The sequence below is a fragment of the Peromyscus eremicus genome, chromosome 2 (assembly GCF_949786415.1).
Source record: "Peromyscus eremicus chromosome 2, PerEre_H2_v1, whole genome shotgun sequence".
NCBI lineage: Eukaryota > Metazoa > Chordata > Mammalia > Rodentia > Cricetidae > Peromyscus > Peromyscus eremicus.
In genome coordinates, this window is record NC_081417.1 from 55,363,049 (window position 1) to 55,389,747 (window position 26,699).

At 44.0% G+C, this 26,699-nt stretch overlaps 2 long non-coding RNA genes across 3 annotated transcripts; both read right to left on the reverse strand.

Moving 5' to 3' along the window:
• Window positions 1–1,863: 1,863 nt before the first annotated feature.
• Window positions 1,864–3,091, reverse strand: LOC131903492 (uncharacterized). Its single transcript, XR_009377524.1, has 2 exons — window positions 3,003–3,091; window positions 1,864–2,010 (listed from the first exon to the last, which is right to left on the reverse strand). It is a non-coding gene; the product is annotated as an uncharacterized LOC131903492 (long non-coding RNA).
• Window positions 3,092–3,206: 115 nt separating this feature from the next.
• LOC131903491 (uncharacterized) lies at window positions 3,207–26,699 on the reverse strand. Of its 2 annotated transcripts, XR_009377523.1 has the most exons (3): window positions 26,396–26,692; window positions 13,808–13,857; window positions 3,207–3,407 (listed from the first exon to the last, which is right to left on the reverse strand). It is a non-coding gene; the product is annotated as an uncharacterized LOC131903491 (long non-coding RNA). The 2 variants fall into 2 exon arrangements; XR_009377522.1 differs by lacking the exons at window positions 3,207–3,407; window positions 13,808–13,857 and adding an exon at window positions 20,645–22,189 and having other exon boundaries at window positions 26,396–26,699.

Sequence of the window (26,699 nt, forward strand, 5' to 3'; positions counted from 1 at the left end):
GGTGTTGACTGTTTCTCAGCACAGCCAGGAGAATGCAGATGGCGCCTTCACTCAGCGGGGGGTTGCAGATGGAAGGCAACACCCAAGTGCCCCCACTCTCCACGCGCATGCACGCTTCACTGTTACTAGATGTTCAAGTGTGTGCACACCACCGCCCCCCCCCCCCCCCACAGACATTGTCCTGCGTTTCCCTGGCAAAGTAAGAAGCAAAAATGAACTCACTCTCCTCCCTTTTAAGATAGAAAATACCCACATTGATTTCCTCTAACTGCAATGTGTATAGGAACACTGCAGAAAAAAAAAATCCAACGAAACAAAAATGTAGCCAAGATCTGTTTTCTTTCTCCCCCTCCTCCAGATCAGAGCACCATGGTTTAGATTTTTGTTGTACACTCCCCAGTAGTTTTTCTATTTGTATGCAGAAGGGTATGTGCCTTCGTTTCTAAAATGTCAGGCTGATACACTTGACTAGTGTGAAGACGCGGTTAATGGAGGTTGCTTCTTCCTCTCCGCATCTCCGGGCTTGCTGCTGAGAGGGCTGGAGTGAGACACAGCTAGCCAGAGAAAGTGGCAGCAGCTTTAAATGACAGTGTGTGTGAAAGCCACAAAGAGGAATTGTAAAATGGCTGTGTGTTGGGTGTGTGTGGGGGGGGGGGGGTAGGTGTGCACTCTCATGTTTACAAACATGGGCCACTTTCATGGCTTAACCCTGTCAGCAGGGGCCAGGGTCAGGGGCGGCAGCGAGGCCGGAGTGTGTAGGAGCAGGAGCGTCCCTTTGTCTGCAAGTCCGGCCTTCACACTCCACAGGAAGAGCCCCAGCTCTTCCCAGCTGCTGCCTCTTTGCTAAAAGGTCATTTTGCCCTTGTTTCTCCCACAGTGGTTCTGGTTCCCCTGACAGGAGGCGTGCTGGCCTCAGCTTTGATCTGCAAGCCCAGGACTCCTGAGGGAGCCCAGACATTCCTAGTAAATGTGTGTTTGTGTCATGCCTGCCTGGATAAGGAGGGTGCTGGCTGGACTTTTGATGTCAGCCCTCCACTTGGAGCAATTGTGTTCTCCACTGATGACTGCAGGGAGGGGGGGGGGGGCCCAGTTCTGTGCGTTTACCAAACGTGCTTCACTTTCGGCGAATGGCTTAGTGCTGGCGAGAGCCGGCAGCAACCAGAAGCTGCAATGTGATGGTCCTTTAAGTCAGTCTGTCCTAACATTAACAGCAGCCAGGGACTTTCCTGACTGAGAATGCAGACCTTGGATTATGCCCAAGATCTAGCCAAACAAAGCTCTCACTTACCTACAAGAGGAAGATGGACTCTGTTGGATTCTCCTATGAGAGAAAAGCAGACCAATCTTAGATACTTCTGTAAGGTCAGCTCAGAGATTGTGCTGACCCCACCCCGGCCCTGCCACACTGGTCTCCATAGCTGGCCTCTCTGCTCAGTTATGCTGACTCTTAATGTGACTAATAATTAAGAGTGTTGATTCTGTGTGGGGTGGCGCCTGGATTCCAGCCTTCCTTCCATCTGGTAAGCTTCCCTCTGAGCCGGAGCTCCTGCTGACTGGGGAAAGAAAGAAGCCTTACCAGTGTTGATTAATCCTCCCCTCTGACTGAGCAAGGCCTTGGACCCCACAGGGATTGGCTCAGTCTGTGTGCACCCAAAGGATGAAACAATTTGTGTTGCTTGCATTTGAGCCAATGCCAGGCCACAGGCTCGGGGCGGGGCCAAGTGCACCTTTTCCTAGACACCGAGGAGCATTACAACCAACCCAACGAAGCATTTGCAATCCAGGAAAATGTACAGGGGTAGGCACTGCAGCAATTCAATACTTTTCCTATTTCTTGTTGTTAATTTAGTATGAACTCACATATTTGCTCAAGGAACATTTAATTTTGTGCCAGAGAATTCGCTGAGGCCTGAAAGCAGAGCAGTTGGGATGTGTACACAGTTGGTACCGAGGAGCGGTGGAGGTGATGGACGGTCGGGACATAAAGATGTAGCTGAGGAATCCCCAGGCCTGTCTTGGGAAGGAAAGTCTAGGATCAGAATCACAATCAGCAAGTGGGAACAGAGAGTGAGCCTGGGGCAGGATCACCAGACGTTACAGATGAGGCCAAGCCTTTGAGGAACCATTCATTCCTTACTAATTCCTGATCTCTTTAACAAATACTACGGAATGGAAATGCCATTTTCTGTGAGGTGCCGGGACAGAGGGGTGCCCTACTCTTCACCCGAGTCATGTGCCCACATCCTAATCCGTAGGACCTGTGAAGAGTTCTTTATGTGTCCAAAAAAAATGTGATTTAGGTAGGTTTCTTCACAGGAGGAGTTTATCTGGTGGACCCTAAATATAATGGTATGCATCCAAAAGAGGCAGAGGGAGCGTGGAGACAGACACGGCAAGGAGGCGGGAATGTGAAGACGGAGGCAGACTGCATTTTGGTCAAATGTTCCCTTCACGTTGTTGTGGCTGTCATCTCATATTTATGGGTGGGTGGCTGAGACTTGTGGGAATAAGGACATTCTCTCAGTTTGGATTGAGAAGAAGAGGCAGTGTTTCAGGGTGTGTTCTCGCTTGCTTGCTGTGGTTGTGATAAGACACTGACCAAAAGCCCACCTGGGAGGAAAGGGTTTATTTGGTTGTCCTGTCCCGCTTCTTGTCTATCATTGAGGTGAAGCCGAGGAGAGAGCTCAGGGAGGCGCAGAGGCGGAGACCATGGAGGAACACAGCTCACCGGCTTGCTCTCTGTGCTTGTTCAGCTAGCTTCCTTATACAGTCCAGGCCCTCTTCCCCCAGGGATGGCAGCCCCCCCCCCCAGCAGGCTGGGCCCTCCTGCATCAATTGGCAATCAAGAAAACACCCCACGGACATGCCCACAGGCCCATCTGACGGAGTCAATCCCTCAACTGAGGTTATTTCCTCCCCGGTGTGAGGCTGACAACAGAGGCTAACTGTGACCAGGGGTCTCAGAACAGGCAACGGGGTCGTTTCTTGCATCTATTACTTACCCACTGTGAACTGGGGTGATGGTGCTTAGTGGGGTTCTGCTTGTCATTGTCACTCGGCTCTGGAGGGCTAGAATGGCCCTGGAAACTGAGGCATGGAAAGAGAGAATGAGACCCACTCAGGGCTGGCCCCTTTCTACCCAGTGACCCACAGCGTCTTCTCACAGTCCCCTGGAATACTGGTGACAGAGCTGGGTGTATCGGAAATGGCCGAGAAGTGGAGGAGAGCAACCAGAACATTTGGTGAACACCGCAGACTTTATCGTAGACAGAGAACTCTCCTCCAACTGGATGCTGCTAGTGGCCTTGTATCAGTGGCAGGGAATGAAGGTGTTTCAGGGTCTGTGTCAAGGTCCTGTGGTCGACACGCCTACTTTCTTCTTCCTGTGCAGCCCACTGCTGGTTCCTCTGCAGGGGCTCAGGAAGAGGCACCAAGGTAGATGTGACTAATTACCACTTCTGCTATACACAGAACATTCAGTGGGCCATTTTGGACTAACTGGATGAGGTTAAGAACAATCTGAAGGTGCTCTGCATGAGAACTGACCAAATATGGCTATGTTGAACAGAGGCTTTAGGGCAGAGTGAGGTCATCCAGAGAATAATATCACAAGAACTTGGCCATATTGGGCTGGGAGTGGAGACTCTGAGCCTAGCACAGACTAGAGAGCAACCCAGGGTTCTGCAGACAGTGGGAGAGCCTGTTCTCCTGTGCTGTTCTCCACCCATGACTCCTCACATTATCCCAGAAGTCCTGTTCCCTGGACTCGAGCTCACATCAGTCACTTGGGATATTTTGGGTTCCTCTGTGTGTTCAAACCTGGGACCAGAACATACCTCATTCGTGACAGCCAGCTCCAGCAGAACTGGGGTATGAAAGCTGCTTAGCTGGGTTTCCAGCTCCAGTGATGCCAGGGTAGAAATGCCACACAGCCTGCAGCAGGGAATTGGGCTAGCCTAGATTAGCAGAGCTCTGCTGTGAGCAGAGAGACTTGCAGATCGGCGCCCTCGGACTGCAAGGAGGCCAAAGCGCATGCCGTCGTGCTCCAGCTGCCACCGTAGCTGTTGTTTCCACAGGTGTCTGAGCCTACTGTGCTCTGGGCTGCCTGTGCTTCCTGCTCCCCTGGTTGGGGTGCAGCTGCAGAACACTGCTCTTCCACACTGCGGCTGAGCCAGTTCCTTCAGCCTGGCGACAGGCCACCTGTCTTATCTTCCCTCATTCCTAAAGGACGGTTGCTCAAAGTGGTGTCTGCCATGGCTGGGGGTGCGTAGGTTGGGGTGGGGGAAGGGAAGCTGGCACACACAGAATATGTTTGGGGTGCTTCTCATCATCCCAACAGTGTTTCTGAACACGAAAGGAAATATTTAAGTTTCCAAGATGTGTAAAAAACCCCAAACAAGTATGCATGTGAAACCATTCATATTCCCATTAACACGCCAGTCCTAGTCATCTGGAGAGAAATCACAAAAAATCCTAGAAGTCCTTTTCCCCCATGGAGACCTGAATCTGACCAATCAGTTGAACTCAGTTTACCCACAGCTGGAGTCTTGCGCCTGCCCAGTTTCCCTTCCATCTCCTATTTGTGCAGTATCTATTTCCTCTAGGAGGCAAATAGCTGTTGACCAGATCCTCAAGTTGGGGCTGTATCTCTTCTCTGGCCCTCAGCTGCTGGGGTAGAAGTGGGTGGGAGGTGGGGTTGGTGATGCTTGCCCAGGTAAACTGGGACCTCACTGCTTATACCTCCTGTGAGTAGGAAGGCTCCAATTATACGTGCCTGCTTTTAGTCTCCAGAGTGCTGGAGCCAGTCTTTGCCTCATCAGGCCTGTGGACTAATGGGATGTCCTTCCCTTCTCAGCAGAGGCAAGCCGCTGCAGTTAACATTTGCTGGTTTGTGATTCTGTTCACTTGCATCTTTATAGCTTTAGTTCTTTTGTGACTAGGGAAACTGGGGGTGGAGGGGTGGGGGAGCTGTGAGTTGTAATCACAATATGAATATGCTTTATGAAGGGAAATCTGAGAGTGCCCACATCACAAAGTCCTGCCAGGGGTCTCACCACAGGGACCAGTCCTCAGAGCTCAGTAGGGAGGGTTCCATTTTGCTTTTCCTACAGATTCACCCAGACAATAGGGGAGGAGCAGAAGACTTCTCTGAAGTCACCTGTCTTCAGTGTGTGAATCTAGACAAATTCTCAAATATTGCTTCAGGTAAATTATGAGACCTGTTTGTTTATTTATTTACTGAAACCAAACTTCCACTTGGTAGGAGAGTCCCAGTTTGATAGCACAGGGTGCTGAACAAAAATTTTGTTTGAAGCCAGAGACTTAGGAGAAAGGCCATTAATGAAGGTCATAGTTAAGTTACGCCTGGTACTTGGTTTTCTTCCTTTAGTAGTCTGGTACACATTGCTGAGTTTATAATCAGTGAAAACTGGAAGTCAAACTAAAAATGGGGGAGCCCGCAATCCTAGGACTTTGTTGGATGTTGTTACTTCTGTAGGCAACTCCTGTTGGTAACAGTGAGATGTCAACTTGGTGACCTGGATTCTAATTGTAATGTGACATCCCTGGTGGCCAAGGCTGCCTGGCCGTGTTCCAGAGCCTGGACTCTTCAGAGCTAGGGGATGTCCTTGAGTGCTCGTGTGCCCGGGAGAGGAGCCTGGGCAGTGGACTGAAGCAATTTTAAATAGTTTTCAGAAGGGGATTAAAACAGCTTTCAGAGCTCAGGGAAACAGCCACTCTCTCAGGCCTACTGGGGAATTCAGAGATTTGGGATTAAGCCTCAGCACTGCCTCCAGGAGTGCTTTTTCTGCTATGGGGCTTTGATTCTGTGTGGTTCAGGGTTCTGCTGTGATCACACAGCAGATTCTGCTTCCATTGGGGGTTCTGTGCTCCTCTTAGGACCCACGCAGGGCTCTGCACATGAAAGGAGCTTCTGGAATTTTCATACTTCTAAAGGCTCCAGTTAAAAAACTAGAGGACCATACTAATCCTACTTCTAATTAGGTCCCTAGTCCTGGGACTTTGGTAGTGCTCTCCACACTGAGTGTTATCATTAACATACAGTGGGATCCTTGAGGGGTTAAGGAGACCGGGTGACTTACTTTGTAATGTAGTTTGTAAGGGGTGGCTCCATAATGGAAAACAAATGTATGGGGCTGCTAACTCGTTATCGGCGTCTGCCAGACCAAAGCACAATTTGCTTTGTTTCTTCCAAAGCTCAGCTCAGAATGAGAGCAGAGCTCAAGAGGAGCAGGACATAGGGCCAGCAGCACAGTGAGATAATACAGCCCGTCTTCAGAGAGTACAGAGATGGGGCTGAGGAAAGTTTGGGACACTGCAGCATGAACCTCTAATAGGTCTTTTAATAAAAAACCAGAGTCAGAATATTGGGTAAATGCTGAAAGATCAGAGAGACAAAGCAACAAGCCACAGCCCACCACCTCTTACTTCACCAACTCCTCCTTAGTTTCTGTTTCCTCATGCCTTATATACCTTTCTCCACGCAGCCATCACTTCCTGGGATTAAAGGCATGTGTGCTTCCCAGTACTGGGATGAAAGGTGTGTGCCACCACTGCCTGGCTTTGTTTCTTTCCTAGACTGAGTCAATCTCATATAGTCCAGGGTGGCCTTGAACTCACAGAGATTCAGATGGATCTTTGCCTCCCCAGTGCTAGGATTAAAGGTGTGTGCCACCACTGCCTGGCCTCTATGTTTAATCTAGTGGCTTGTTCTGTTCTCTGATCTTTGGGCAAATTTTATTAGGGTACACAGTATATCACCACAGGACATGATGGTTTTATGCATTTGACAAAATTCTAGCTCAAAGGGAACAATAGGATCTTGGTGTTTGTTGCCATTCTGCTAAAATTATTTGTTGTGTAGCTTAAATTTCTTTTTTCCCAATCCTTTGTGACATGGAGCTTAATGTTGACACCACTGTGAGCCTTTACCTTTAGTGTTCTTAATGTAACCTTACTAGAGGTCAAATTGTAAAGGACTTCCTGGCAAGGAGACATTTTTCTTGTGAGTTTCTGGTACCAGTTAACTGTGCCACACAAAAGGGCAGGATGACCAGAAAGTGTGTGAGGTTGAATTCAAGTGTGCTTCTTCATGTAGTAGTCAAATTTCACACTTCTCTTTTAAAAAGTATATCTGACAGGCATGTTTAGATTTATGGCATTCTGACAGCTTTTTAGCATTTCTGGGCCCCTCACAAGCTCATCGTGTGGGAAAGGGCCATGGTAATAATTATGACTTTTGAAACAGGTTGGCCCTGCCCTCACCTTCTGTGCCAAATAATGGAGTCTCTAGATTCACAGTGTAGTTCAGTGGATCTGTAGGAACAGAGTCCTGACTGCAGCTTGGGATGTGAGATCTTGTTCTAGATCTCACTGCTTTGGAAGGCAGTGAGAAGGGTGAGAGGATGCCACAATCATAAAGAGATTTACAATTAAAACTAAACTAATTCCTTTCTTCTTTATGCTCTTACCCACATGGTCCTATTTTCTGTAACAGAGATGCATTCACTTTTAGACTCAGGGCTTTCAAATGAAGACTACTGAAAGATTTACCTAGGGTCTGGAGAGACGGCTTGGTGGTTAAGAGAAGTGGGTGCTCTTACACAGGACCTGGGTTCAGTTCCCAGCAGCCATATGGTGGCTAAAAACCGTCTGGAACTCCAGTTCCAAGGGATCTGGCACCTCATTCTGACCTCTACAGGCTCCAGGCACTCATGTGGTACTCATATATACATATATGTAGAGGCAAAGCACTCATACATGTAAAATAAAAATTTAAAAAAAAACCGAAGATTTATTTAAAACCTTGGCTTTCATTTCCTTCCCATTTTTAAAAAAACTTACTTTTCTGTATGATTTTAATATTTCTGTATTTTAGCTTCTGGCTGAAGAAGTCTTATCAACTGACAAAATTATTTTAGGTATCAGTTATGTCTTCAGCCACAGTAACACACTGTATACTGCAAACCCCACATTAACCCCACATATAGACAAGCTAAGAATAGAAACAACATATGCAAAGTCTTTCCTGGACTCCAAATTCACAGCCTTTTATGTTTCTCTCTGAGTTCTCTAGAAGCTTTGGAACTAGATGATGCAAACATCTTCAGGGCTAGGAGATGCTGTGGTATCCCACTATCAATATACAGAAGAAAATAACAGTGGACATATCTGTTATTTGGAAGAAAAAGGAAATCTGATTCTGACCAAGAGACTGCTGCCAAATGCATTATGATTTTAAGTAGCAGGTGCATTTTTCACTGTTGAGAATAACAGAAAGTAAAAGATAAAAAAGACCAGTGCTCCAATTTTTTAAGATTAATATAATTACATCATTCCCCCCTTCTCTTTCCTCCCTCCAAATCCCCACCCATATACTGGCCCCTTGCTCTCCTTCAAATTCATGGCCTATTTATTGTTGTCATGTGTACGAGTGCATGTGTGTGTGTGTGTGTGTGTGTGTGTGTGTGTGTGTGTGTGTGTGTGTATCCTTAAGTATATAAATACAACTTAGTCTGTATAATCTTACTTGTACGCATATATTTTTCAGGGCTGACCATTTAGTATTTGACAACCAATTGGTCAGCTCTTCCCTGGGGGAAGACTATTTCTTCTGCTCTCAGCATTCCTCAGTTGTCTGTAGATCTAGGATTGAGGTCTTGTGAGCTTTTCCTCTTCCACATTGGCGTGTCTTGGTTCCATCCTTGTTCAGGTCCTGTTCAGCTGTGTTTCTGAGTGTATCTTCTGACGTTTCTCAGAGTCTTAAACTCACAGTGAACTCACTGTTCCTTGGGCTCTTACAATCTTTCTGCACAACGATCCCCAAGCCTTAGGTCCAGGAGTTGTGTTGTAGATGACTCCACAACTCCAATTTCAATCAGGGGTGGTTTTCTGTAGTGGCTGTTACTACAAGACGTTTTCCTGGTGAGGGATGAGGACTACACTTATCAATGTGTGTAAGGACAAATACTTAGAATGTGGTTAAAGATCATTCTAGTTTAGGAAAGTGGTGGTTATAGATTTTAGGATCCCCTCTAAGGCCCATGACTTCACTAGCTCTGGGTAGCTGGCTAGGTTTCCAGGACTTGGCATGATTTTCCTCTTATTCAGCAGCACTTAGGTCCAATTAGAGACATGTTGGTTACATCAAGGTATGTGTGCCTCTACTGTACCATTAGAATTACCGTGCTGGCCAGTTTTATGGTTCATAGGTGTCATAGCTAGGTAGGACTGTTGGTCGTTTCCCAAACTTTGGAAGCTTACACAGCATCTTCTGGTACCATGAAAGCTTGTTCTCGGGGAGGCAGAACTCCTATTTTATGCTATTTCACTTACAAGACCCTCAAATCATCATTTTTGAGGGTTTTTTTTTTTTTTTTTTTTTTTTTTTTTTTTTTGGCAAATTTTAAGCTGCAGGGTAACTGAACCAAGCGAACCAAGAGTGTCAGAAAGGGCACAGGCTGCAAGCTGAACTGGAATCAATAAGGCAGCCCTGGCCCTCTGATCAGGAATAGTTTGTGAAGATAATAAAGATGAAGAGGAGGGTGCGAGGGTTCTTTGTCTCATACTTTAAAGTGATGCTTCATTTGCTTAATGGAACACCAAGATCATCCGGGTGAGGCCTCCAAACAGACAGACATTAACAAGCTTCAGAAAATCAGAACCTGAGAGTCCATGAAATAATTGACTGCCTCAGAACCTAGATAGAACAACAAAGGGGCAAGACCCAACACAAATGAAAGCATCACAAGAATATGTATTCATTTGCTATGAAAAAAAGAAAGGCAGTTTTATTAAACACAGTCAAACATATGCGAGTACCTGTCACTTGTTAAGATTTTCTCCACAGTGAGAGCTAAGGAGAAGGACTAGACTGTAACGGGCTGGGTCCAAACATGTGTTATGCTATGACAGACCGGGAGATGAGGGGAAGAGATAAAGGCAAGCAGAATTTTATTGAGAACTAAAAATTGTTGGAGTTTTTTTTTTTTTTTTTTTTTTTTTTTTTAAACAAGACAAAGACTCTGTTGCCCTTTAGAAAGGAATTCAGAAACCCAGGCTTCCCCGCAGGGAACCAGCTCTGTGCAGGAGGTTTAGGGAAGGTTCTGTTTGCTTCTGCTTGTGCAGATCAGAGTGCTGGGTTCCTTCTGGAGCTGGGAAAGCAGAGGAAGAGAGCTGGAGGATAGAAGAAGGAATGACTATGACAGAAAGAGCAGCCAGGCGCAGAGAGCAGTGTGGATTGAGGGCTGAGCTCTGGGCATGGAGTGTGGAGATTACAGGGCTGAGTCACTCTGGGCATGGAGTGTGGAGATTACAGGGCTGAGCTCTGGGCATGGAGTGGGGGGATTACAAGGCTGAGCTCTGGGCATGGAGTGGGGGGATTACAGGGCTGAGTCACACTGGGCATGGAGTGTGGAGATTACAGGGCTGTGCTCTGGGCATGGAGTGAGGGGATTACAGGGCTGAATCACTCTGGGCATGGAGTGGGGGATTACAGGGCTGAGCTCTGGGCATGGAGTGGGGGATTACAGGGCTGAGCTCTGGCATGGAGTGGGGGGATTATGGGGCTGAGTCACTCTGGGCATGGAGTGTGGAGATTACAGGGCTGAGCTCTGGGCATGGAGTGGGGGGATCACAGGGCTGAGCTCTGGGCATGGAGTGGGGAGATTACAGGGCTGAGTTCTGGGCATGGAGTGGGGAGATTACAGGGCTGAGTCACTTTGGTCAGCCATGGTCTCTCCACACACTTCACTCCAACTCAAGAAGCTCTAAGCCCTGTTGTGGAGGAAAGGCTGTTGTGTGTTTCTGTGCATTCTCAATTCCAAGGGCCAACAATGGCAGTGTTAATGCATAAATGCACACAGGGTAGAGGCTTGTGCCTCTTACTGCCCAGTGCAGCTGGACCAGTGAGCACATACAGGAAAATGCGAGACCTTTAGGACTTAAATTTTCCTTTTAAAAAGACCTTCTTTAATTTTCTTTGTGCATATTGATGGATGTGGTACCCAAAGGAATTCTCATATAAGTATATATTGAGCACACCCACACCTCCTTACTTCCGCCACACCCCATGGTACCTTTTGTCACCCTAGACAGTTTCACTTATACTTTCACATTACAAATACATACACGATTTAAAATATTCTAGAGGGCATATTAAAAGGAAAAAAAAATACCCAAACATAACTAACATTAACAACACCTAAATATCTTAGAAATACCATTTCAACACACAGTCAATATGTCTTAGGCAGGTTTCTATTAGTGTGAAAAAACAAACAAACAAAAACATTATTCTAAGGTGACTTATAAAAGAAAGAATTTAATTGAGTTTATGGTTCTAGAAGGTTTGAGTCTTTGATAGGAAAAGGAAGGCTTGGCAACAAATGGCCAGAAGTAGCTGAGAGCTCATGTCTTTATCCACAAGGAAGAGCATTTTAGTTAATTTTCTACTGCTATGACAAAACACCACGATCAAGGTAACTTATAAAAGAAAGCATGTACTTGGACTTGAGGTTCCAGAGGGCTGGAGTCAATGATGGTGGAGCAAAGGTACAGCAGCAGGGACAGGTGGAGATCACATCTTGATCCACAAGCACGAGGCAAAGAGAAAACTAACTGGAAATGGTTTGGGCTTTGGAAATGTCAAAGCCTAGACCACTGGTGCATCTTCTCCATGAAGGCCACATCTCCTGACCCTTCCCAAACAGTTCCACCAACTGGGGATTAAGTATTCAAACACATGCACCTATGGGAACCATCCTCATTCAAACCACCACGCAATATAAAGTCATTAGTGAGATAACAACATTTTAAAAGATTTCATAATAAATCTTTAAGATGCAGTATGAATCTTGTAACTATGTCTGTGTCTCAGTTCGTGTGATTATCAGTTCAAGTTTTCAATAACCCTGTAAGGCTAGCAGCTGGTGTACTGGACAGTATAGCTCTATGTATATTTTAATTTGTATAAATCTGTTAAACCAAAAATGAAATTATATTCTAATATAAGCTAGTTAACACTCATTTTAAAAAAGTAAGTGTCCCAGTCAGGCCTCACATCCAGTGCCCTGCCTTGGTTTGGACAACCCTGCCCGAGCAGGAGCCAACCTCTAGGCTCCCACCCTCCCTTCTACCACTCACAGATCCCTTCTGATTGCTATCCAACCTGTCTGCCCAGCCAGGCTTTCCACACCCCTCTCAAAGGTCCAGCTTAGTGAGTATCAGCCTTCCTGATACTCAGATCTATGTTTCTTCCCCAACCCACAAGATCTGGCTGGATCCCACACCCTCCCCTGCCTGGACTGTGAACATCCACTAGGCTTTGGACAGGCCTCTCCCTACCCATGCCACAGGCTCCTCCCACACCACATTTAACCTTCCCACCCATCTAGATCTACCCTCAAACACCAGGCTTGAACCTGGAAGCACATCCAGTACACCAGTCCAGCCCCCTCTGTCCACTTGACTTCATTCAAACCAAGCCATTTCCAACTTCTAGGACGAACCTGCTCACACTTCCTCTCTTCTGCCCTAACTTGCTCTGTCCATATCAGATTTAGAACTAACAAAAACAAATCCACATGCCCAGACCTCATCATAAAAATACCAACAATATGAAAGATCAAGCCACTATAGTCTCTCCAGAACCTTTAGTCCTGTAGAAATGTTCCCTGGACACAGAATTTAAAAGAACAATAATGAACTTCTTCAAAGAATTCAAGGAGTTTAAAGAAGGCACAAAGAAATACCCTAATAAAATGAAGAAGGAAGAGTTTAAGAAGAATAAATGCCCAGTGAAGCTTATAAATCACAAATGTGAGATTGACAAGGACAGCCCAGGACTGGAGATCAGAATTCAAGCAGGAGATAGAAACACTGAAGAGGACTTAAGCTGAAATGAAGACAGAATTGAAAAACACAATAATTAAGTTAGGAAAGTCAAAGGAAAGCCTTACAAATAGAACAAAGCAAGCAGAATAGAATAGCAGGACTTGAAGATACAACTGGGAAGCTAGACCAAATATAGAAGGAATGACATTAAAAGGAATATGACATTAAAATGGAAAGGCACATATAGAACATATGGGTTACCGTGAAAAAAACCCAAACCTTTGGATTATAGGCATAGATGAGGAAGAAGAATCCAGAGTTGATGGAATATACCAAATCTTCAACAAAATCATGGAAGAAAAAATGTTCCAGATGAAGAAAAGACACAACCATACAGATAAAAGAAACACACAGAACACCAAATAGACAACACCAGAATAGAAAACACCCAGAGCATATCATAGTCAAAACATTAAGCATACACAATTAAGAACATGTATTGAAAGCTTTAAGAAAAAAACAGATGCAAGCCACACAAAAAGGAAAACCCATCAGAATAACAGCTGATTTCTCAATGGGAACTTTGCTAGCCAGACTAAAGCAGAGCTTCCCAGGTTTTAAAAGACTGTGGCAGTCAAACTAGACTAATACACCTAGTATTAATAAAAAAAATCTGCCATAGTTGAAGGAGGAAAAGAAATTCCATGACTTAAACAGCCTAAAAAATTTATATTTGACAAACCAAACCTAAATAAAATATGAGAATCATTATTTCAGGCTGAAAACAGGGATGAAAAGAATACAAAGCTGTAATTATTAAAGCCCAAAATATTACTGAGAACACAGACAAAAACACCCCAAATTAGCTACAATTAACATACTCATTTCAATAATAATTTTAAATATCAATAGCAAAAGACACAGGATAACAGAATGAGTCAAAAACAAGATCTACCTGTGTGTTGTCTTCAAGAAACATATCTTGGTTTTAAAGACAGGCACCACCTTAAAGTAAAAGGATGGACAGAAGTGCTCCAGTCAGGGGACTAGGAAGTAAGCAGCACCACTAGCCTAGTGTCTGACCAGATTTCTCTACTTGTTTGTTTTTACTCTTTGGCTCTTTGCTCTTTGGGGGCCTGTCACCCAGCTCCCAAATAAACAAGTGGAGACTTATTCTTATTTATGAATGCCCGGCCTTAGCTTGGCTTGTTTTTAGCCAGTTTTTCTTAACTTTTACCCCATCTACCCTTTGCCTCTGGGCTTTTATCTTTCTCTATTCCATATACCTTTCTTTACTTCTTAGTCCATGGCTGGCTGTGTAGCTGGGTGGCTGGCCCCTGTCGTCCTCTCTCCTTCTCCTTCTCTCCCTCCGTGATCTTCTCTTCCCAGATTTCTCCTATTTATTCTGCCTGCCTGCCAGCCCCTCGTCCTTTCTCCTACCTTGCTACTAGTCATTCAGCTCTTTATTAGACCAATCAGGTGTTAGACAGGCAAATTAACAAAGCTCCATGTAGTTAAACAAATGCAACATAAAATTACGCAATACATCTTTGCATCATTAATGTTCCACAGCATAAACAAATGTAACACATCTTAAAATAATATTACACAACAGATTTCAATCTAAAATTAATCAGAAGAGCTAAAGAGGGACATTTCATTCTAATCAAGGGAGCAGTTAACCAAGAAGACATCACTATCTTAAACATACAGCAAACAAACTCTGCAGTGACCAATTTCATAAAAAATTACTACTGGATTTAAAGATACAAATTAATATCAACCATTTATAGTAGATGATTTCAATACCCCACTTTCTCCAATAGACAGGTGATCTGATCAAAATAAAACAGAGAAACATCAGAGTTAACTGACATCATACACCAAGTAGATCTAATAGATAGCTACAGAATATTCTACAAAACCTCAAAGAATATACAAAGAAGCTTTTCTAAAATAGACCAGATAATAAATCACTTTTTGCATCCTATCTGACCACAATGAAAGACGACTTAAAATTGTCAGCATAAAACTCTAGTAAATATGTGAACTCACGGAGATTAAGGAACTCTTTACTGAATGATGAATAGATCCAAGGATAAATCAAGAAAGAAAAAAAATTCCTGAAAGCAAATGAAAAAGAAAACACAACACAACAAAACCTTTGTGACACACTGAAAACTATCTCACAAGAGAAATGTATAGCTCTGACTGCCTACATTTAAAAATCAGAACGAGCACAAATAAATGGCTTAATGATGCAACTAAAAAAGTTGGAAAAACAAGAAAAAAATAAATCCATACATAACTAATGGCAAGCAATACTATAAATCAGAGTATAAATCAGTGAATCACAGAGAAAACAATACAAAATTTTAATGAATATAAGAGTAGGTTCTTTAAGAAGATAAACAAGATTGATTGGGCCAACTAACCAAAAGAAAAATATAGAGTACCTAAATTAACAGAATCAGGAATGAACAGGAAAACATTACAACAGACACCAAAGAAATTCAGAATATTATAACTAAATATACTCCATTAAGTTGGAAAACCTAAAAGAAATTGATAAATTTCTAGATCACATAAACCACCAAAATTAAACCAAGAAGACAGCAACCTAAACATACCCACAACAAATGAGCTTAAAATAGTAATAAAAAGCCTTCCAGCAAAAAAAAAAAAAAAAAAAAAAAAAAAAAAAAAAAAAAAAAATTAGAGCCAGAAAGATTCACAGCAGAATTTCATCACACATTCAAAGAAAATCTACAGTCAGTCCTTCTTAACTGTTAAACATGAAGGAAAAAAAGAGAAGGCTCCCAAACCCCTTCCACAAAGCTAGTATCACTCTATACCAAAACCAAGTAAAAACACAACAACAACAACAAAAACCTACCTAATAAACATAGACTCAAAAATGCTCGATAAAATGCTTGCAAACTGAATACAGTCATACATCAAAAAAAATTATTTACCTTGACTAGGTTGACTTTATCCCTGAACTGAAAGGATGGCTCAATACACAAGTAAATAAATGTAATAAACCACATCAATGGACTTGAAGACAAAAAAAAAAAATAAAATAAATAAAAAAAATCACATGATCATTTAATAGAGGCAGAATAAGCCATGGAACAATTCTAACATGACTTCATTAAAAAAAAGTCTAAGAGAAGGTAGGGCTAGAGAGAACACACCTCAACACAATAAAAGCTATGTATAAGAAGCCCACAGCCAACATCACCCTAAATGGAGAAAAGCTTGGAGCAATTCCACTGAAGTCGGGAATTAGATAAGGATGTCCATGCCTTGTCAATACTGTTCTCAACTACTAGCTGGAGCAATAAGTCCAGAGAACAAAATTAAAAGCATACAGACAGGGAAAGAAGAAGTGAAACTATGTCTAGCTGCAAGTGACATGATACTGTACATTAGAGATCTCCAAAATTCTACCAGAAAACTTTTAGAAACATAAACACATTCAGCAATATGGCAAGATACAGAATCAACCTGCACAAATCAATAGTTTTTCTAGACACTACCAACAAAGATACAGAGAAGGAGATCATGGATATACTTCCATTCACAATAGCCTCAAAGAAAACAACTTCCTGGTAGGAATAAACCTAACCAAGGAAATGAAGGGCTTCTACAATGAAAACTTTAAAGCTCTGAAGAAAGAGATAAAGACACTAGAAAATGGAAAGACATCCCACGCTCATAGACTGGTAGATTTAATATTGTGAAAAAGACCATGTTTATTGCTGCCCTACTCACAATAGCTAGGAAATGGAAACAACCTAAGTATCTCTAAACTTATGAATATATAATAAGAATATGGCATGTATACATTATGAAATACTATTCAATAGTAAAGAAAAATGAAATAATGAACTTTGCAGGTAAATGGATTGAACTAGAAAAGATCATATTGGGTGAGGTAACCCAGACCCAGAAAGACAAATACTGCATGTTCTCTATCATCAGAGGTTCCTAGCTCCAAACTTCAGATGTGACTATACAGCCCAGAGTAATTGTAGAGCTGGAAAGTGAAAAGGGACCATCACCAGCGAAGTGTGTTGGGGAGCAAATAAAGTAGCTAATAGCAGTGTGCAAGTGATGTGATTGGGCAAATGGGAAAAAGGGGACTCCTTAGGGAGAGGTAGTGTGGTAAATATAGAAGAAAGAGGAAAATTGTAAAAGCCAGCCATGGTGGATGTGGTGGTTTGGACAAGAATCAATGGACCCCATAGTCTCACATATTAGAATACTTGTTCCTCAGTTGGAATTGTTTGGGAAAGATAAGAAGGTGTGGCCTTGTTGGAGGAAGTGTGTCCCTGGAAGTGGGCTTTGAGATTTCCAAAGCCCAAGACATTCTCCGATAGCTCTTTCTCTGCCTTGTGTTTTATGTTCAAGATGTAAGCTCTCGGTTACAGTTCTATGCCTGTAACCCATGCCTGCCCACTGCCATGCTGTCTACCATGATGGTCATGAACTCTAACCCTCTGAAACTCTAAGCTACAACTAAACCATTCTGTAAGTTGCCGTTGTCATGGTGTCTTATTTCAGCAATAGTGACGTGACTCATGCAGTGGACAACTACACAGGGAAGTGCTTTCCAGACACGCGGTGGCAGATCCACACAGGAACTCATGGCAGTCACGACAGCACACGCAAGTGCTGCATTTGCTCAAGCCAGAGAAAACCCCAGCATGGGAGTGGGTGTGAAGTGCCACTCCCTAGCTGGTGAGCTATTGGGAATGTGTAGATGCTGGGAGAGGGAGAGTCAGTTTCCTTCAATGGTGTCGCTCCTGACATGTCAACCATGCTCCAGTGGACGGCCACATAGCCAAGAGTATGTGGTCAGCATAAATGGACTTGATGGGTTTAAGAGAGAGAGAGAGAGATGGTTTTTAAAAGCTGGGTGAGTAAGAAAAGGGGGATGAATCTGGGAAAATTTGGATGTGGGGTAAATATCATCAATATAGATTACATGAAACTCTCCAAGAACTAATATAAAATAACAAATGGAGTTATATTTGCTAGAATTCCATCACAGTGACAAATACCTGGAATAAACATCTTAAAGAGATAATAAATTATTAAGTTATGTGTTATTCATAATTTAGTGATGTTATCATGCACTTTTATGAAAATTATTGCATCGACTTTCAGAATTACAGTGTTACATAATTACTATGACTAACCCAGTTGGAAATTCGAAAGATATAGACTCACCCAAGATCACCTAGCAAGAAACAAAATCAAAGTTCACATTTGGAGCTAGCCCAGCACCAAGATCCTGGTGCTAAAACAGCACAACCTTTGTTCCCTTGAGACAGAGGAAGGGGACTTTTCTCCTTGAGGTATTGGATGGGTATTAAACAGAGTTAAAATCACTGCTGGTGTTGATCAGTTTTTCAAGATCTTATTGTAAGCATTTGTTCTAACTCCCTAATTATCAGCTATTCGAATCTCCCTTATGGCCCTGGCTGCCTTATACAAAAAGATGCCAACTGAACAGCCAGCCAGGCTATCTTTGTGTCAATGCTGGCTGTGAGGCACGAACATTCCATGGATGTCTTGAGGAAAACGTGATGATTATAGATGATTATCCTGCCTCTTGGTGGAGCAGCGGCCATGGTGGTCTCCAGACCACCCTGTATCTGTTTCCAGCTAGGTGGGAAGGGAGGCACTTCCCCTTGTGGCCTAGCAGAACGATGCTGTGACAGGTGCTGAAGAGGCAAGGCTGTGATTGGTGTAAATACTGACTGTCCCCACCCCCTTACACCTTTCCTTTTGGCTATATACATAGGCTGCTCAGGCTCGCTTGGTGTGTAGTCTGGGAGACTCTCCTGTGCTGTTTTCTCTGGTGTCATCCCTTAGACCCAATAAAAACTTCTTTCCAGTAGTCTTTGATTACTTCTTAGTCAGGGTTACTATTGCTGTGATAAAACGCATGACCAAAGCCACTTGGGGAGGAAAGGGTGTATTTGGCTTACACTTCCACATTGTAGTGCATCATCAAAGGAAGTCAGGACAGGGACTCAAACAGGGCAGGATCCTGGAGGCAGGAGCTGTTGCAGAGGCCATGGAGGGGTGCTGCTTACTGGCTCACTCCTCGTGGCTTGTTCAGCTTACATTTTTTTTTTTTTATAGAACCCAGGACCACCAGCCCAGGGATGGCCTCACCCATAATAGTCTAGGTCCTCCCTCATTAATCACTAATTATGAAAATGCCTTACAGGCCTGCCTAAATAACCTGATTTTATGGAGGCATTTTCTTAATTGAGGTTCTCTCCTCTCAGATGACTTTAGCTTACTTTACACAACTGCTTTCCATAGTGTGTGTTAAGTTGGTAACACAAAGAAAGAAAGCAGAATCGTTTGAGTGGCAGTGGTCACTGGGCAGTCAGTGGGCTAAACTTAGAGAGTGGAGGACATTTGACTTCTTGACAGCTAAAGAGACATCAGCTGAGCAGTTCAGGAGTGGCTGGGGAGGACCGCAGTAAGGAAATGGTAGGTTACTAAGAATGATGATTGGTAAAAGGCTGTAAGAAGACAAAGTAGAGAAACTGTCAGCCGTAAGGTAAGAGAGCTGTCAGGTCTTTGGGGCCAAGGGTCTTGAGCATCCCAAGCCAAGATCTGTTAACACTGGCTTGTGTGAAGACTAGGGAATCCTGACCTCCTTGTAATCTGTAATCCTTGTAAATCTAGGGGCCACAATACCAAAGCCTGTAACCTTGGGGGACTCTGCCTACAGATGCTTCCACTTGCCTGCTGCTGCTGCTCACTGCTGATGAACACGGGAAACCAAAGCTTCCAGGCTGGCCCTGGAAGAGCTCCTCCTTCTTCCTAGCATTTCTGTCTGGTGCTAAAGAACCCCAGCCAGCTGCCTCTTGGCTGCCCATCTTGCATCAACCCTGCACACAGTTAGTCCCCTCTGCCTCAGTGATCACATGAAGAGCCAGAACCCACTTCCCATCAACAGATGCTGCTCTGTAGAATTTTCAGCTTTCCCATTTGTGTGAAGGAATGGCTCTCTCAGCTCTCTCAGATTCTTAGGGTAGGTGGAGTGTGTTAGCCTGGTGGACAGAGCATCGATAGGGCAATCAGTACCAGGGACGGCCTGGGCTATAAGCTCAAACAATTCACAGACACTTTACTTTCCCATACTTCTCTTCTCCTCCTGTACAATATTTCTCAAGCAGAAAACGATCATCTGGGGTGCAGGAGGCCTTGGAGACTAAGCACCCACATTGGGTATATAATTATTGATGCAGCTGGTTTGGGGCTCACACATAGTTCTGGGTGTCTGGGGACTGGCTTGCTGTTGAGTTAGTACCAACTCAGTGGCTCAAAACAATAGGATCTTCTCTCACAGTTATGGAAGCCACAGGTCTGGGACCAGTTGGTCCACAGGCCCTCATATCCTCCAGTGGCTCTTGGGTCTGAGCTCTCTTTGCCTCTTGTGGCTTCTAACGATTCCAGTATTTCTTGGCTGTTGAAGTTGCAAACGTGAGGAAAAACCAAAGTATTCAACACATCCAGCACAGAAACTTCTGTGACCAGAGATATGAGGACTCCGTGATCGTGGGTGGCTAGTCTCACTCTATCTGGAAGGTCGTCTCAGATCTTGTAGGTTATGATTCCCATTCCATAAAACTGTTCTTAATTACACACACCAACCATAGCTCACAGCTTCTGTCTAACTTGTCTGTGTATTGGAGGCTGCCAGGAACTCCCTCTTGGATTTGAATAATTTATTAGAAAGGCCTCCAGAACTCAGGGAACCTTTTCTGTTTCTTAGTTTATTATCTCAATAGGAATATGATACAGAACCTAGACTTACAGCCACATGAAAAGATACACAGAATGAGGTCTCCAGGGTCTGACTGCAGGGTTTCTGTCCCTGTGGAGTAGGGGTGTGGCAGTTTCTCAGCATATGAATGTGCTCAACACCAGAGAACCTCTAGAAAGCTACAATTGCTATCTGAGGATCTATCATGAATATTTCACTAGGACAAAAGACGCTCCCATGATGTAGAACATTCCCTAGGACTGGGAACTCTGTTTCAGGAGCCAAGGTCAAAGACCAAATATTAGAAAAAATACTCTCCCTCAGTCCCTATTGCTCAGGAATGGACAGGGACTTTAGAAGCCTTCTGCTGGAAACTGGAGAGAAAGGCCAATATAACATATAATAAATCTTACTATAAATCACAGTTTTATAGTAGACAAACACAATCCTTGCCTCTGCTTCCACATGTCCTTTGTCATGTCTTTGTCCTCTTTTTCTGTTTTTCAACAAGGGCACTAGACATTGGATTTAGGACTGTCCCTAAATCGAGGGGCATCATAAGATCATTAACTGATTATATCTGCAGAGACATTATTTCCAAATAGGGTCACATTTTGAGCTTGTAAATAAGCAAGGAGTTTTGAAGGACACCATTGACCCCCTTGGGGACATGTGTGCCCTGTAGAGTAACCTCTCGCGATGGCTGACGACAGGCTCACAGCACACAGTAGTCTGCCTTTGATGAAGACATCTTTTGCCTCTTTGAGTCTCGGCATCAAGAATGATCAAAGGAGGCAGGAAACTCCAAAGGCCCTGGGTGTGAAGAACCGAGGGAATAAACAGCTCTCTCCAGTTTTTAGCCACTGCGTGGCACACGGGGCTTTGCCTTCTATCTTGTTGCCCTCTCTGCATCAGGAACTGCTGTCCAAACTTTACAGGAAACATTCATTTCAAAGGAAAGCCAACATAAATTCCTTCTTTCTTTTGGAAGACTTCAAAGAGTACTCTTAGTCAAGAGCACTTCCTTCTTGGGACTGCGAGGTAGTGTGCTGTTCACGTCATCTTGCTTACAACATTTAACATGTATCACATGTAAAGCATTGAGGCTGAGGCAGAGGCAGGGGCAGGGGCAGAGAGGTTCTTTGTAGAGTGTCCTTGTTTCCGCATTTTACTATAGTATTTAGAGATCAGAATTAGCTTGTCTAATTGGTAGTTCTTTTCAGAAATAAATTATTTCTCTCTCTCCCCCGACCCTGTGTGTGTGTGTGTGTGTGTGTGTGTGTGTGTGTGTTTGTGTGTGTGTGTCGTTCAGAAGACAACTTGAGGGAGTCAGTCCCCTCCTTCCAGTGTGTGGGTCCTGGGGATTCAATTCAGGTTGCTAGGCTTGGTGGCGAGTGTCTTCATCAGCTGCGCATCTCATTTGCCCTTATTAGTGTTTTTAGCAGGAAAGCATACCGGAGTCATGGTGTGTGTGAAGTTCTCACAGGTGCACAGAATTGAGAAACAGCTCCAGGGAAGGTTAATGTCCTCTTTTTACTGAGAGAAAAAAATGTGTAGATGGGCATAAAGACCTGAGAGCCTTCTTTTGCTACCTCAGAGTGTGTGTGCACACGCACACACATGCATGTGCACACACACACACGCATGCATGTGCACACACACACACACACACACACGTGAGCTTAGAAGATCCTCCCCTTGCTCATCCTGTGATGGTGGTGGCCTTGGCTGAGAGCTTGGTGGAGACTGGTAAAGAGCCCCTGAGTCAGGAACTGTCAGCCTGGCAGAGTCTGGGCTCTGACCCAAAAACAATGAGAGTAGATGCTGCACGCAGAAGCAGATAACTCACAGAGCCACTGGGTACTTGGATGCTGAACCCAAATTCTTTGTAAGAGAATCAGAATTTTTGGATAGGTAGGAAAGCTTTGAGACTATCATCCTAACCTCTCTGCTGTACTTATGTGGAGTACATATGAGGTCAGAGGTTAATGAGACCCTATGAGGGTGCAGAGCAAGGTGTGCACTGGTCCTGGATTCTAAGGACTACAAAGACATTTACTGCTGTATAGTCTTTGCATCAAATGTATTACTCTCCGTAGAGGTGGAGAGATGGCTCCACAGATAAGAACACTGGCTGCTCTTGCAGAGGACCTGGGTTTGGCGCCTAGCACCTACATGACAGCTCACAACTGTCTGTAACTCCAGTTCCAGGGGATAGAATACCCTCTTCTGGCCTCCACAGGCACTGTGTGCGTGTATTTGTGTGTATTTATGTGTGTGTGTGTGTGTGTGTTACGCATACATACATATAGAGAAACACTCATCTATATAAAAATAATAAATAAATCCTTTTAAAAAAGCATGGTTGTTAGCATTTCCGGCATCACCTAGCCAGCCATAGGGTCCTATGGCTGCCCATGCATTTTCAGTACTCAGCAAATGGGTCTTCTGGCCATATGTCACTATGTGCTGCGTGGCTGAGTAAGCCTCTGTATGCATGCGCTAAGCCCCCCCCCCCCTTTAAAAGCAAGTTCCACCGTTCCTCGTTCTTCACTCTCTCTGTCACTTTCCTTTCAGAGTCTGGTCTCCATGTCCCTTCTGTCCCCCCCGCCTCTTAATTAACTTCGAATGTGGGTTAAACTACAACGATGGTTACCTTAGTGATTCTAGTTATGTATGGGCAACAACTTAATCATCGACACATCAGAAACCAATACATCTAAAAATAAAGTAATACTACATATTTTAAAGTGATATAATGTATCATAGTGATTATCTCTAATAGATCATATTCATGTGACACAATGTGTTATGGGAATTATAATAAATTATACTTGGATATAATTTCTTACATTTACAGCCTTCCATGCCTGATACTTTCTTTAAAAAAAAACACATAAATTTTTATTGACTCACTGGGAATTTCCCATCATGCACCTTGTGACACCCATTTTCCAGTCCTTCCATGTCCCTCCCTCCACCCTTGTGACCTCCCTCCCCCAAAAAGTAAACATGAAAATAAGAATGAAAAAATAAGAAAAAAAGAGTCTAATTTGTGTTATCTATATACTCCCTGGGTCATTGTCACACTCTCAGGGGCCTGCCCCTTAAATACATCTGAGTCCTTCCCCTCCTGCATCCTCACCAGAAGCCAGCAATTGCGGAGAACTACACTTCAGCATCCCCATCACACTTTTTAAGAGTTCTCTTCGGTGGCTTCCTATCTAGGCTGTTACCTTTTATTTGAGGAGTTGGGGTAGGGGTAGTGGCTGTCACAGAAGCCTTCCCTGTCTCTCCCTTTCAACTGTGTGTCTGCAGTTATCGATGTCACTGCAAAAGTAGCCTCCATGCTCGTCATAGTCAGTGGGAGTACCGATCGTGGGCCTCCACATGGCTACAGCATAGATCACGAACATGGCCCCCCAGCTGCAATAGGACCACAGACTCAGACAAGGCCCTCAGAGGCAGCACAGCCCATGGACATCAACTTGGGTTCAGGCTGCAGCACCGACCATGGACATCTGCATGGCCATTAGCGGTGACACAGGCCACAGACATCAACACAGACTCTGGCTGCAGTAGCAATTATCTCTCATAGATCATATTTATGTGACATAATGTGTTGTGATAGGGATTATAATACATTATACTTTGATATAATTTCTTACATTTACAGTCTTCCATATATATATATATATATATATATATATATATATATATATATATATATTTGAGACAGGGTTTCTCTGTGTTTTGGTGCCTGTCCTGGATCTCGCTCTGTAAACCAGGTTGGCCTCGAACTCACAGAGATCTGCCTGGCTCTGCCTCCTGAGTGCTGGGATTAAAGGTGTGCGCCACTGCTGCCTGGCCTCTGATATCTTCAAAACAATCTCAATGTGTGAATAATTAGCTCTAATTTTATCTACATGTCAACTTCTTTACCTGCATTCCCATCCAGGACCTGAATCCAGGTCTCCTAGACTAGGCTCCAGCTGGCATAACCTTGAGCATCCTCTTGACTTGGTGCTATCCCCAGCCTGTTGTTCTTTCTGGCTAGGCTGCAATCCCACGGCTGTCCTGCTGTAATCTCTTGCTCCAGTAACCATGAGTTTTGTGAAATGAAGAATATTTTAAAGATTTTTATTTTTGGTATGTGTCTTATATTATCACGACGAGTAACATAGTAGTAATAGGGGGTGGCAAGAGAAAGGGAAAAGCTCTCCAACCATGGCTTTCAGCTAGACTCTGCCTCACCTGGGTAGCAGGAAGCCTGATAGCTCACACTGAAGCCCTGCCACAGTGAATGGAAACACCATGCAGAGACATGGGGATGCAGCATGGGACCCAGATTCTACTCAGTCTGCTTTGCACAGGGCAGCTCTGGGATGTGACAATAGAATTCCAACAGGCTAGTTATAATGTGGACCTCAGGAAACAGACTTTCAAGGCCATCACACTCCTCAGGTCTGAACTCAGATCCCTAGGGTTGACTAAAGCTGGGAAATGTGGTTCACTGGAAGATACAACACACTATTCGCCTGGCAGAATTAGCAAAGATTCCTCACCTTCTAACTACCCAGACAAAGGACAAACAAACAAAAACAACCAAATTCTGCAATTAGCTGAATTACCAGAAAGCAGTGAGAGATCTATCAGCAATAGGCCCTGTGAATGCAGTGTAACTCTTCTTCCTCTATCCTGTAGAAGTAACCAACCATCTTATTAAATAAGAAACACAGAGCCAATACAGAGATAAAAGCCAAGAGGTCAGAGCAACAGCTAAGAGCTAAAAACCTTACCCTTCACTATCACGGTGGTCCTACCTCTCTGAAAGAGACCTACTTCCTGTGTGTCTGTCTTTATAAAGACTTTCTGTTCTGCCTTCTCATTGGTTGTAAGCCCAACCACATGACTGCCTCGTCACTGCCTGTCTGTACAGACCTCCAGGTCTTCTGTGGTTGGTATTGAGATTAAAGGCATGTGTCTCCAATGCTGGATGTATCCTTGAACACACAGAGATCTACCTAGGTCTGCCTACCAACTGCTGGGATTAAAGGCATGCACCACCACCGCCCAGCTTTTGCTATGGCTTGCTAATAGCTCTGACCCCTGGGCAACTTTATTTATTAACATACAAATAAAATCACATTTCAGTACAAATAAAATATCACCATACTATCCTCACATCTTCTTCCTCTGGGGCACATGTGTGTGCAGATACACACACAGTTGCTGTGGATACCACTCTGTATGCTGTGAATGTGTTGCTCTGATTGGTTGATAAATAAAACGCTGATTGGCCAGTAGCCAGGCAGGAAGTATAGGCGGGATAAACAGAGAAGGAGAATTCTGGGAAGAGGAAGGCTGCAGAAGATGCCAGCCTGCTGTCCAGGGAGCAGCATGTAATGGCACACAGGTAAAGCCACAGAACATGTGGTGACATATAGATTAACAGAAATGGACTGAGTTTAAGTGTAAGAGCTAGTCAGCAGTTAGCCTGAGTTAATGGCCAAGCAGTTTTAATTAATACAAGCTTCTGAGTGATTATTTTATGAGCAGCTGTGGGGTCTGCGGGGCTGGGCAGGACTGGAGAAAACTTCAGCTGCACACAGTGCACAGACAGATCTCCACTCTGTATAACTTTTGTCCCTGCTCATTTTAGACCTATTTACTTAAAGCCACTCTCACCCGCTGGTTTTATCTCCTGTCTAATTTGCATTGCGCAATTCAGCCTGAACTTACTGCTCTTATTTTGTCCTCCCATAGTTCTCTTCAGAACTTGTGGTCTGTCAGTTTTCTTCCTGAAGACCCTCCCCTGGAACCACTGGAGCTTTGGACTCCTTGCCTTCCTTCCCAGCTGTCACAAAGCGTACCCTTCAACATTACTTTAGAAACAGAACTTGGGATCTTCCTGTTGAATTCCTACATTCTCTGAGTTCTGTCTTCTACTTTACAGATCCCCTCTTCCCTGGAGAACACTCTCATGGTTCCCTAAGACAGGGCATGCGGGAAGACAATTTCCACCCTAAGACAGGGCACACAGGAA